This window comes from Synchiropus splendidus, chromosome 5 (assembly GCF_027744825.2).
Source record: "Synchiropus splendidus isolate RoL2022-P1 chromosome 5, RoL_Sspl_1.0, whole genome shotgun sequence".
Lineage (NCBI taxonomy): Eukaryota > Metazoa > Chordata > Actinopteri > Syngnathiformes > Callionymidae > Synchiropus > Synchiropus splendidus.
In genome coordinates, this window is record NC_071338.1 from 4,331,497 (window position 1) to 4,345,642 (window position 14,146).

General features: G+C 41.0%; 1 long non-coding RNA gene across 1 annotated transcript; it reads left to right on the plus strand.

The window, feature by feature from the left end:
• Nucleotides 1-4,223: 4,223 nt before the first annotated feature.
• On the plus strand, nt 4,224-11,624 carry LOC128759678 (uncharacterized). Its single transcript, XR_008414616.1, has 3 exons — nt 4,224-4,301; nt 6,248-6,312; nt 11,548-11,624. It is a non-coding gene; the product is annotated as an uncharacterized LOC128759678 (long non-coding RNA).
• The last annotated feature ends 2,522 nt before the right edge of the window (nt 11,625-14,146 follow it).

The following is a 14,146-nucleotide window of genomic DNA, read 5'->3' on the forward strand; positions in this document are numbered from 1 at the left end:
TCTTCGTCCTCGGCCGAGCCGGCAGGACGTCTATCACCTGGTCCCTAAGGTGTGGTCTTGTTTCTTTCTTATGCCATGCTGGAAGGGAACTAATCCCAACGGCCTTCACCGTGGTCTTAACCAGTAGTGAAGGCCGTTAGAGGGAGAAGCACATATGAAATAGAAATCCTGCTTACCTAGTGTAACCGCAGGTCTATGAATATGTGCGGAGCTCTCTAACTGGCTGCCCAACAGGCCTATCTTCTGCGGCTGAATTCCAAAGAGGATGAGCAGCAGAAGACGAGGGGTCTTATACACGAGACGGTGTCTTCCTGGGCGGAGAGCCAATCAATCGAAGTCTCAGACCAAGGCCTCGATGTGGATTGACCGGTAGCGAAGACCGTTGAGGGCTCTGCACATATTCATAGAACTGCGGTTACACTAGATAACCAGGTTTTCTTATTCACACTCCCGTCCTGAGTGTGCTCTGCTGTTTCCTGACAAATTCACAGAAAAAAAACGAGTGCAGACTCATAATATGTACGTGCATTTTATTGGTTTAAATTTGTCTGAATCAGTTTAGTGAATGCACCACATTTTTGTGGAAATAAATGAAACATTTGCCGTGCATGCATGCGCGTGCACGCACATACGGTCAACTTATTATTAAACAGGCATTTTCATCGGCCACGAAGGTACCGCGTCATCAAGGACCACAGGGACAGGCAGAGCAGCGGACCCTCTTCTATACAGGTAAGCTGTGCAGCCCTGATGTTAATATAAATTATTTTCCAGTACGGTTTTCCAGTTATTATTATCCAGTACGGTTGTCGAACTTTGTGTTTGTGTCGTATAACTTTGGTTTCAGTTTCGTCTAGTGCCAGTTAAGCGTTTTTGGTTGTTGTTTTTTTTGTTTGTTTTTCTGGCCAGTCCTCACTTCTTCAACCCTCATTTTGATGGGAAATTGTCATGATTCTGCTTTTATTTTGTCCCTTGAGTCCTGTTTTGTTTTCTCCCTCCGTTCTTCCAGTTCCTGTGGCACACAGCTGGAGCCAATCAACCCCTGATCACCCATGTATAAGAGCACCTGGACTCCAGCAATGTGTCCCAGATCGACTCCTTTGTTCCCTGTGGTAAATTGGCTCTCCTCTTTTGTTCGCTCTTTCTGTGCGCTTGCTAGTTTATTTGGATTACTCTGTCTTAAACCCTGGTGCCTGAGTTGGTGTTTTGTTTCTTCCTGTTTCCGCGTGTTTCATGGTTTCTTTTGTGACTATCTCTGTTCATTGTGCTTTTGTCTCTCTGTTTCCAGATTTAAGTTTGTTTGTTTCTCCCGGACGCTTTCTGTTGGACTCTTATTCATGTTTATGGACTTCTGCCAGTTTGGTGACTCTGTTTGCACATTCAGACTTTGCTTTGTTTCTCCCGGTTCTGTGACGCTTTCTGTTGTGGTTTTCTTGATTAAAATATTATTTTTGACTCGCTCCTGCCTCCTGTGACTTTCACCACTGCACGCGTATGTGCGTGTGTTTATTTATACTGTACATGTTTTCGGTCAGGGGGTCTAAACCTTTTTTTTATCTCGACGCAAACTTCTCCCAGAACAAATGGACCCGGGGCCCATACAAAATATCGAACATTCTTGATGTAATTCGTGATCAATAACCATATTTAATCTACTCACATGTAAACAAACCAAAAATTAATGTTAATGAAAACAGAAGAAGCTGTTCATTACTAGTTATTACTGCACATGTCTTTCAGTTTTGTACATCAACAGTGTGCTCATGTATTTTTGTTTCACTCTGAATAAAACACTTCAAGCTTCTGTGGAAGCCCATTTCTGCCAGGTAAAAAAACAAAACTGGGAGAAAACCAAAAATTTAAGTTATCACGTTATTTCATGACACTCTCATATCATGTAATTACATGATACGTCCGTATTATGTAATAACATGAAAATCGCAAAATCATGTAAAAACCTACCACCAACTGGAAGTGTTCACAGAGTGTTTCCGGGTCGATTTATCATGTAAAAACATAATACTGAGCTATTACGTTTTTACATGAAACTGATGCATCGCGTTTTCACACGATTCTGTGCTATTATGTTATTACATAATACGGAAGTATCACGTAATTACATGATATCAGAGGTTCGTGAAATAACGTAATAACTGATTACTTTTATTCTTTATTTTTTTTAAATGGCAGCTCTACGCTGCCGTAGAAATGAGCTTCCATAAGCTTCACTGGATGTTTTATTGAGTGTAAAAACGTTGGTCAGTTTCCTGAAGTGTTAATGAGTGTTGAAAATGTGGCACATTCACTAAACTGATTTCATACAATGGTGTGTACTACTTCCTTCAGAGAACAACACTAACCAGGGCCGAAAAAAAAATTTGAGGACCGCAACAGGCAACTGGCCAAAAAGACAATTATATTAGAGTCCCTAGTTTGAGAAATAGGCGTCTCACACATCCTCATCTGGTAGCTTCATTAAACAGTATCCACAAAACACAGTTGTCATCGTTGGTGGTGAAGAGGTGACTCCGGCATGCTGGCCTTCTGAGTACAGTGGCAAAGAAATAGCCATATCTGTGACTGGCCAATAAAATGAGAAGATTAATATGGGCAACAAGGACATCGATCAGGGCCAGATTTATGGACAAACAAATCAATGTTTTAAGTTGTGTGGACACAGATGAACATTTGTGAAAGCCAGAACAAAAGTGCGACCTGTCGAGTATGGTGGAAGTAATGTGATGGTCTGGTGTTGCTTTTGTGCTCTTAAAAGTGGGATATATATATTTAGAATAAGGAAGGTGATCACCCCATGCTGCAACATGACACAGTCGATGGACAGTGCTTGATTAGAGCCACTTGCATCCTACAACTTGACAATGACCGACAGCACACCTCCAAATTATGCAAGGACTATTTAGGGAAAAAGCAGACACCTGGTATTCTATTCAGTCATGGAGTGGCCATGCCTGTCACCAGATTTCAAACCCAATGAGCTGGCGTGGGAGCTGCTTAACCATATGGTGAGCTGGAAGTGTCCATTCAATTTATGTGAGGGACTTCTGGAACCGAGGGGTGAAAATTCTTTAGATTACCTGAACAAATTAAGAGTTACAAGGCAAAAGGTCTTTAATACTGTATTTGCTGCAAATGGAGCGTTCCTTGATGAAAGTCTGAAGGAGGAAATTATGTCAAATAAAAATCATTATTTCTAGCCAATAAAGTGTGACATGGAAAAAACAAAATTGTCTCAGTGACCCTTTTGAATGGTTGTGTCCATTTATAATGGGATTTTTTTTTTATTTTACTTTATTATTTTATGACCTAGCTGATTTATGACCCGCTGCATCTCTGCTGCGAGAGACATTAGATACAGCAGGCAGACGGCTCAATTAAACCCCTAAATAAAGCTGGCAGAGCAGTCTGTCAGACATGAGCGGGTTCTACCAGAGACGTGAAACATTGCATTGCTCATCTCTACACTTAGTTCACTATTATAATTAACATGAACAAATAACGATGTTGGAGACAAAGTCCACTCATAAGTTTCATCATAAAACAGTTTCAAGAGTGAGCGTAGTGTGTCCATCACTTGGAATAGAATGAACATGTATTTAGAGAGATAATTATCGTTACCCCGCATCCGATGGTGATCACAAGTCAAGACAAAATTGTCTCGGTGACCCCAACCTTTTGAATGGTCGTGTCCATATACAATGAGATTTTTATGAATTTATTTTATTATTTGATGACCTACTCCAGATCTGCTGACTTGGATAGCACATAAAACATGATTTGATGGTGTATTGTAATGTAAAGGAATCTCATGCATCCTGTATGGATATGATTCTTTATAACTTGGATCACACCTAGAAGATTGCAGCCTCCCTGACCACTGTGATCTTGAAGCTGTATCTCCATCTTCAGTGTTTCTCGTGACATACTGAGAAGCGAGAGCATTATGAGTTGGCGCGTGTGCTGTTTTATACCGCCCTCTGCTGGAGATGATGGTGTATTGTTTTACACAGCCTAGCGCTCATTTGTCAATACATTCGTAGAAAATGTTCTAAATTCAGTTGTGCTAATTAAATCAAATTTCGAATGTATGTAAGTACAGAAATCTGGATTTTTCGCACATCAGCTAGTATTCTATAATGACAAATCTTTTCGGTCCGAAGTTTATTATGAAAGTCCACTTCCGGCATCAAGATTTAAAGGGTTGTCTCCGATTTTGAGCCACTCAGTTTGGAGAGGTGGAGGTCGGTTTCCGCAATTTCACGCCGTCAACTCATAATTTCAAGGTGAGTTTCCGCGTTTGACATTGCCAACCTCCGTGGTCACATTTACTGTGTTATTTATATGTCTGATTGCGTTGGTTAAATGTATGAGTGTTAAGGCAGAGGATGTCACTGGTTAATGCAGTACACGACTATACTGTATGAGTTACTGTCATGCGGAGTCGCTCGAAGAAGCACTTGGCCAATTTGTCTCCGAATTAAAAGCCATTTTGCCACATTGACCTGAAGCTGAGTTTGGGGTTTGCTCCTGACCATAGTAGAGCCCAACACCAAAAATACAACCATGTACTTTTAAATTCAATAATCTATTGAAAACAGTGTCAAGTATTTCAGATACACAAAGATATAGGTGCCGTTTACACACAGACGGAAACAATTGCAATGTTCGTTTTACATGGAGATGGGGCCGTCAATACGTCAATGACACTTTGAAGCAGGTAAGAAATAGGTTTTTGTGAAACATTTCTATTTGATACCTTGACTTAACAATTTGTGGTGCTGCTAATTATTATTATAATTTTTTTTTTTTTTTTTCGTTTAATATATTAATTGTAGTCATTTACGTTACTACTTACTCCTTGTGTTGCACATATTACAAGGAAACTTGCACAACTGTCACTTACATTTCAAAGAGCTGCCAGTGCCTTAAGCATCAGTGAAACGGGAATGCGCAGTGCTTGGTCCATGTACATACGTGGGAAGTCATATCTCCAGATAACAGTTCCCAGAGCACCAGTTCTTTAAAACGGAGGTCTTCAGTGGTCCTTGTGAGATTTTATTAGATCCATCAGTGTGTCTGTGCAGCAGGACGACAGATCAGCTGATTTATGATATTTGATATATGATATTTATCTCTGCTGCAAGAGAAGTGAGATACAGCAGGCAGACGGCTCAATTGAACCCCTAAATAAAGCTGGCAGAGCAGTCTGTCAGACATGAGCAGGTTCTACCAGAGACGTGAAACATTGAATTGCTCATCTCTACACTTAGTTCACTATTATAATTAACATGAACAAATAACGATGTTGGAGACAAAGTCTAAAACAGTTTCAAGAGAGAGTGTCGTGTGTCCATCACTTGGAATAGAATGAACATGTATTTAGAGAGATCATTTTCGTTGTCGCCAAAGTGACATTTATCATGATGATTTTTTTGTCCATATCGCTCATCCCTACTAAATACCTAGCATCCGATGGTGATCACAAGTCAAAGACTAGGTGGAAAAAGAAGCTGGGCAGTAGAAGACAAGGGGGTTATAGGTAGTGGGCCGCGCCTATCTGGGCGGTGAGCCAATTAATCGAAGCGTTAAGCCGGGGCCAGTGCCTCCATATAGATTAACCAATAGTGAAGGCCATTAGAGGGCGGAGCACATATGACATAGAATTGAAAACTACTGCGATGTGTCTGCAGTTAGCTGCTGCCATGTTATCATAATGACGGTCGCCGCACGTGACGTCAATGTGAGCCTCAAACATAGAGTTTAAATGCCAGGATGGGCTTCCGGATCTTTTTCACTGATGCCCGATCCCACTTTAAGAGGCTGGATCTGTCAATAACAGGACCAGGATCCGTGTGTCCCTGAAAAGGGCCAACTTCCACTTAAAGCATCAAAATCACATTCATTGATTTTTTTTTTTTCACATAAAAACATGCTGGTGTACAGACCTTTCATTTTTATGAACTACTTCCATTTTCTTTACTGTAATGTATTTTATTGTGTATTTATTATATTTATCTCCAACAAGCAACAAATACAAGTTTTTTTAATAAACTCAACCATTGATGGAATATTGTGGAACTCTGTGTTTCCAAATGAAATACTAAATGGTTGTATAGTTGATCATTATTCACATTTTTGGCATTTTATGAATTCTTCGTCATTGTACTCTTAAGCATTGTATTACTACGATCCTTGTCATCTGATAGGAGCCATGTATTTCTTATTTCAGGCGTCCCAAAATGCACCACAGTGTCACTTGCCTCTGTGTCCTACTGATTTTACTGCTCATTCAAGGTCAGTCCATGGATTTCTATCACCTCTTAATTTGAGTTTTCATAATTTATCTACGTATGTATGTGCAGCTCTACATGCCACACAAGGTGTCAGCTGTCATTAACGTTGTATTGTATTGTATTGAACTGCTTTTATTTTTCCCACAATGGGGAAATTTTGGTTGTTATGGCAGCATTCAAGCATAAAAGATGAAATATTAACATTAAATATTAAAGACATATACTAAGGCACAACACAATCAACGTTGAAACAAAGAAAAACACTGCAGAAAAAGAAAAAAATCCCACAAAAAATGAAATATACTGACTAAAAGTAACGAATAAAGCACACACAGTCAGGTGTCAGCTGAAACAAGCAGCACCAGATTACAGCAGGGTTGGGCAAACTGGTCCACACAGGGCTGGGGTGGTGCAGGTCAAACACACTCAGTTTAGCCAATTTGATATCAGCTGAAACAGGCAGGACCAGACTGTCAAAAGAACATCAACATCATAGATATGGAACTATTTTCGATCACCTCGTCCCCGTGATCCGTACTGTGCCAGCCATGCCTCACTATTATTGCCACAACCCAAGGTAAACACGACAAATGTTTTTGTTCGCTACAGTTACCGTCACAGAGTGCGATGTGACTAAACAACATGATAATCAGGATGTCTTTGCTGCAGTGACAAAAAGTTCAAACAGCGCAGAAATATCACTTATGCAGTAACTTGCGTAACTTTGAGGGTTTTGGTCACGCAGTATGTCAGACATTGTTTGATCAATTATACATCCCATAAATAACTTATTAAACTTACTAAATAGTCTATACTTGCTGCATGATCATGAGTAGTTTGCTGTTCAAAAACACAACTGAACAATACGGGCAAGATTTCATATCTTCATATTGCATGCTGGATATTTGTATCATGATGATATAGGGGATGATATAGATCAGTTGACACGTGGTGATAACGAACGGTCTTGTCTGCCTTTCAGTAGGGATGGGACTGAGGTAAGAAGCCTGACACCGATCCAGTTATGGTGTCAGGCTTCTTACCTTTTTTACTCCTGACATTTCATGCCTAAATCATCAATTCTGTCTCATTACAGCTGATTGTTTTTTCCACATCAGCATCGGCCCAATGTGTAAAACGAGGTCAATATTGTCAAGACATATCTATATCAATCTAGTTGCTGCGTGTTGGGAGCCATGTGGTTTGGACCCCTGTCAGTCAACACTGTAGCTAAGAGCCCTGTGGCTTATTAATTTCACAAATTACTGTTTTCATGCATGTAAACACTTCAAATTATCATTGGCTTTCAGAACACCCCCATCCAGCACAGAACGCAGCATGTGCCTGCTCCTGTGATGTTTTAATGCTGACCAAAACTCGGGCATTGTATAGACCAGTGATTCTTAACCAGAGGGCCGTGTCCGTGGTTGGGCCGCAAGTGCCCCGCCAGAGGTTTTTTGGTTTCCACTGCTGGGCCATGAGACACTCAGTTGCCACATATGGTGCCAGTAGTGTGTCATTGACTTGACTGGACTTGACAGCTGCAAATTTGTGACAGTTACCAACTATGAAGAAGTCTCAACAGTTCTCAACAGAACATGACTTGCACCTAGTTCTGCTGCTGGTTGGACTTTTCCATGGCTAATATCATATGGTTTCATGTCATTTCACAAGGTTTTGGTTTGTTTGTATGTATGGTTATTGAACACAAATGAAATTGGTAATTCTGAAATCAGAAATCAGTAATCACAGTAATGAATCAGTTCTATTACTTGAATGGGCCCCGGGCCCATTTGTTCTGGAAAAGGTGGGCCCTAAGATCAAAAAGGTGAAGAACCCCTGGGAGGACGACCACTTGAACTCTAAATGGTGGAGTATACAAGCAGAGCCCAATCTGTGTAAACAGAATATATGGTTCTTTCACTGATGGATGCAGTGCGACGAACAGCTGTTTTACTCTGTGAATCTGTCAAGTCTGTACTGCTCCAGCTAGAATGCCTGTCAGACTAGCCTCAATGGGATTTAGTCCCTCCTGTTTTTCAGAGCTCCAGCTTTTTTTATAGCAAACTAAGTGCAGGCTTTTCTGTTGGACGTGACTGCGTGGTATTTGCCTGAGGGTAGAGGAGGGGTCTTCTAGCCAATAATGTCCAGACGTTGCCATTAAAAATGACAGCAGGTCCTTGTCTTGGACTTGTCCAAATATTTACTACTTGCAATTTTAAGCCTTTGAACATTAGCAAGATAAACTTCATCAATTCAAATCTCAAGCCTTACTGTTGCGATTACTGACACATGTATATATACATATATTCTATAGTCCACAACTCCCATGTCCAACATACTGTGAGGTGATGTAATCCCTTTTTCTGTTTCCGACAGTCATTCTTGGCTCACATTCCAATACCAGTCTAAGTGTGTTAAATGATAGTTGTACTGTTGCCTTCATGTCTGTCCCAGCATTACTTAAGTACTACCCCTGTTACAAATATTTTCTAGTTGCTGCACAAAACCCCGACATCAAAGCCTGATTTTCAGGCCTGTAATTGACTCCTTCTGCTGATTGTGTGAAACACCTGCTCAGGTAAAGTACATCTTTGTTGGCCTGAACTGTGATTTCAAATTTCAAATATTGTTTCACATCAACCCCATGGTGTACTAGAATGGGATTTTCAAATTGCAAATGCTATATAAAAATCCTGAACCCGGTGGATTATCCAGAACTCAAATCAAACCCTGCACTACACAACCTTGATTCTGTGTGCCTTACATCAGTGGCGTTATGTCTAAAAAAACATTGTCGAGGTCTCCATTCTCACTCATGTCACATGTATGATGAGCTATGCAAATCGTGCACCATACTCTGGTCAGTAATGATGCTTAATTGGAAATGATCGCTTTAATATTTGAGAGCAACTTAGCACGCATTCGCTGCGCAATGTGGAAGACAATTTCTCCACATGACCTGTCTGATTTATGCACAGCCCCTACTTTAGCTCCACTGACGTCCTGTCGTATCATAATTGAATGGTAGCTTTTTCTTGGCCACCACATTGATCTGAAAGCGGTTGCTGTTTCCTCTTTCAGTAATTTTCAAAGACCTTGTTTGGCATAATCTCCTTTAATCAAGGTCTAGTGAAAACATTTTACTCATTCTTTTTTTCATTCCAGAGTTACTTTTATTTATTCCAGTTGACTTATGTTCCACAGCTATAATATTGACTCTAAATCAGGAATAATAAGCATTACTTGATTTTTGATAGCCGTTTAGAAATAACATGTTTTTTTTCAGCCCTCCTGTCCTTAAAAGTCACAACTCAGTGTACAATGCACACGAACTGATTATTTAGAGCAAGCATCTTTGCAATCAATGTAGTCAATTCAATGAAAATGCTATAAGAATCCTGTTTTTCTCTGAAACTACTGCAAAACAATTATCAGATACGACTGTCACATAAATACAAACTTACATGATAACATTGCAACAAATCATTAGGAATGATCTCTCTACCCATGACAGCTGAACATTAAATATTTTACACAAACAATGCCAAAGCAGCATGGGTCAGTCCTCATCTTTGAGTTCACAGAAGCGAGTGAATGCCGATGTTGCGCCATGTTTTGTTACTCTCGCAGTCTGTGTTTCTTCTACCACATCCCTTTGAAGTCGGCGGAAAACATTGTCACGTGATTCTCTTATTCCACTGCAATTAACTTCACTTAGTGGACTGTTACTGTGTTTTGGTACGTCTTCCCGTTAATTTGACCAATAAACATGAATAAATCTTGATCATTGTTGTCGATGTGTGCCTATGACAATCTTCAACGTGAAATCAATGACACATTTGTTTATGTCTTTATTTTTTCCCAGGTATTTGGTAGTTGATAGTCAGGCTTAAAGAATTATAAACTACTCTTGATTTATATTATTTATCGACGATGGGCTTGTGTAACTTCTAATCATCATATTTCGATCTACATGGTGAACTTTGCAATAGAAGCACCTGATATCAATGTCACCGAAATATGTTTCCCCCTGCTCAGGTAATTAGTTGGTCAGCTGCTTCATTACATACATAACCTCCGCTGGAGCCGTAGCAGTCACTGGGCAAGAGGTGGGAATACACCCTGGACAGGTCACCGGTCCAATGCAGGGCACACATGAACTTGTCACGAGTCAAGACGTGGAGTGGGACCCAAGTGCAGTGATGAAAGTCACAGGAGGCAGGAGCGAGTCAAATACACCATTTTAATCTTTAACAACAATAAAACCACAACAGAAAGCGTCACAGAACCGGGAGAATCAAAGTAAAGTCTGAATGTCCGGAGTCACCAAACTGGCAGAAGTCCATAAACATGAATAAGAGTCCAACAGAAAGCGTCACCGAACCGGGAGAAACAAACTTAAAATAAGTTTAATAAAAATAAGCTAGCTAGCGCACAGAACGAGAGAACGAACAAGGAGAGCCAATTTACCACGGGAACAATCAGAGTCGATCTGGCACACGTTGCTGGAGTCCAGGTGCTCTTATACGTGGGTGATCAGGGATTGACTGACTCCAGCCGTGTGCCACAGGAACAGGAAGAAAACAGGGAGAAAGCAAAACAGGACTCACGTGACCAAAATAAAAGCAGAATCATGACAAAACTCACACCATTCGCACACACATGCACACCTACGGGCAATTTTAGAGGGTTCAATTAACCTAGTGAGCATGTCTTTGGGCTGTGGAAGGACACCGGACAAAATCCTTGCGCACACTGGGAGAACGTGCAACTCCATGTAGAAATCATTTATTACATGTTGAAAAGATAATTTCTCATTTTTATTATTTTTTCAACCTGACAAACATGAAAAAATGTTGAGGATCCATAGCTTACTGCTGTGCGGTACACCATCAAATCATGCTCTCTCAATCACCTGCATTTATATTGGAGTCTCACTACCTCACTGGCTGAGCCAGAGGAAACATCATACACCAGAAGTCATGATATCAGGTGCTTAAATTGCAAGATCACAAAATCATCCTGCTATATGATTAATTTTGCGTTTTTGTCGTTTACTGGTGTTTTGTTCATGAATCATTTCTTTGGATTTTTTTGTATCATTGTATAATGTATAATTTACTTTGTATAATTTACTATTACTATGTAAAGCTTAGTAACAGTGACTCAATCTTGATTTGCTCACTTTTGAAGTGTGTTGGAATCTAATGGAGCTTTATGTTCATCTTCCTAGATCAGCCCGGTGGTGCGGTGCAGGATATTCATACCAGCCGTGAGAATATTATGAAGATCAACTCAGCTGGAGAAAGTAATGCTGAACCCTTCTTTTTTCAATGCTTTAGAAAATGCTCAATATGATTATTGTATGATTATTTACTGTTCTCAATTAAATAAATCAAACAATTGTGCATGATAAAAGAACTTTAACATGGTTTTATCATTATGAGAGGCCAACAGACAATGCAGTTCAGTCCATTCATCCATCCATCCAACAACAAATTTGATGGATGGACGGACTGGACATATCAATACTGTTTGTTTCCATGTAAACACAGTATGGCATGGGATATCCAAACAGCTCACTTCCTGTTTCGGTCACATGATTTTTTTATTTTTTTTTTCATTAAAGCAATGCACTCACCAACAATGGATTTCACACTTCACTTCACTGCAGCAAAGTGTTGATGCATCCCATCACCACAGTGTTCACAATAAGTCACAAACAACAGGAGGTGAGCATGGACTGCTGATTGCAGTTGGTCATCTATAGTTTGTTCAAATACTAATTGGCTGTGGTGTTTTTCTGTCTGTCTGATTTCCTGTCTGAACAATCTTCTCCACTGCAACTTGAAGCAGTGCCATACGTAGCTCCGCCATTTTGAAGTGGTACAGTAGAACCATGTAAAACCAAGTTATTGGTTTTTTTTTACATTTTACAGTCTGCTACTTGCAAAATTAACAATCTTCCAGTTAGATCACAATGATAAGTAGTTCAACAGATGAAGAAAAATGGATAAAGAATTTAAAATTAATAAATAAATCATTATAAATGGATAAATGAAAAAATAAAACAGACACACAAAAAAACAACACTTTGGCTGCCAGACTGTTGCAACTCAACAGAGGAATATAAACAAGCTATAACTAAGATTAATGCTGAAATCTGCACATATATGGGGCATAGTGCCATTTGATAAATAGGCATCTGGATTGAAAACAGAATCAATTTGAATCAACACCCGGAATATCAAAAGTCAAAGTTAGGGAAATAGTGTAGTAACCCCAAGATGGCGCAGACAAAGGCTGGCCTGGAATTATTGTGCGTGTTATTTTGCTTATTTTTGTGTCTTGATGGAGCATCCACGTGTTCTTACACACGGGATCAGTTGATGAATATCAGGGCTATAACTCCGTCTGACTTACGACCAGTATTTTTGGTGTCAGTTTTGGAGTTAGTTCACCTTTTGGCTGGGCGGAAGAGAGAGAGGAGGAGAGGGAATCGTGTCGGTGCGCTTATTCACCTTCACCGCCGATGATAGTACACTCCGCTTCCCGGGATAATCCTCTCCAACGTCGCTCGCTCAGCAATAAGATGAATGAACTAGCGCTGATGTTGAGAAGGAACAGGGACTTTTCCTCCTCTGGTGTTTTGTGTTTCACAGAGAGGTGCTTGAGTGATCTCATCCTGGATCTCAACCCTCACTTCATCTGGAGGGATTCCATCTTTACCCCGCAGATCGGGTTCCGGAGCTCAACAGCAAAACCAGTCGTGTAGGAGTGTGTTTCGACATCAACGATCGCTGGTGTACGGACGTGACAGTGATTTTTCAGCACTGCTCTTCCTCTCTGGAATGTCTCATAGTGAACTGGAAGCCATTTTACTCCCTGTGTGAGTTCGCTTCATTCATTCTGGCTGTTGATAACATTCCACCAAGCGCAGATGTTCATGAAGCTCCTCAGCGTGTCCTCGCAGATCAGGTTCTCCTGTGATTGTGCTTGGTGACTTCAACAAGGCGAATCTGAGCGAGGAGCTTCCTAGGTACAGGCAGGTTGTAAAATGCCCCACCAGAGAGCAGAGCGTACTCACACACGTCACTGTTACACATCGCACCGCAACTCTTATACCGCACTCCCTCGAGCTGCACTGAGACTCTCTGACCACTTGATGGTTCATCTTGTTCCCACATACAAGCAGAAGCTGAAGCTTGCAAAGCCTGTTGTGAAGAGCATGAGGATCTGGACGACTAATGCGGTAGAGGAGCTTGTATGGAGACCACAGACAGGGAGGTGTTCAGGCTGCGACCAATAATCTGGATGAGATGATATACAGACACTGTGGCTACACGAATCAGCTACTGTGAAAAATGCATAGTTCCAACGCACACCAAGTGTGGTCATGAAACCCATCACTGCGCCCCTCCTGGACTCAATGCAGTTTGCCTACAGAGCCAACAGATCTGTGGATGACGCAGTAAACCAGGCTTTTCATTTCATTCTGGAGCATCCGGACTCCCTAGGAACCTATGTCAGGATCCTGTTTGTGGACTTCAGCTCTGCTTTCAACATGATTCTCCCAGCTCTGCTTGAAGACAAGCGTCACAATGTGCCTGACTCCCTCTGCAGGTGGATTACGGATTTCCTGACCAGCCAGAGTGAGCGTGTGTGGCTGTGGACGACTGTCTCGGACACTCTGACCCTCAACATCGGGTCTCCTTAGGTCTGCGTTCTCTCTCCATGGCTCTTCTCTCTGTACACCAATTGCTGCACCTTTGCGGACGACTTCACCATCATCAGGCTCATCTCAGATGGAGGTGAGTCGGCTTACAGGAGGG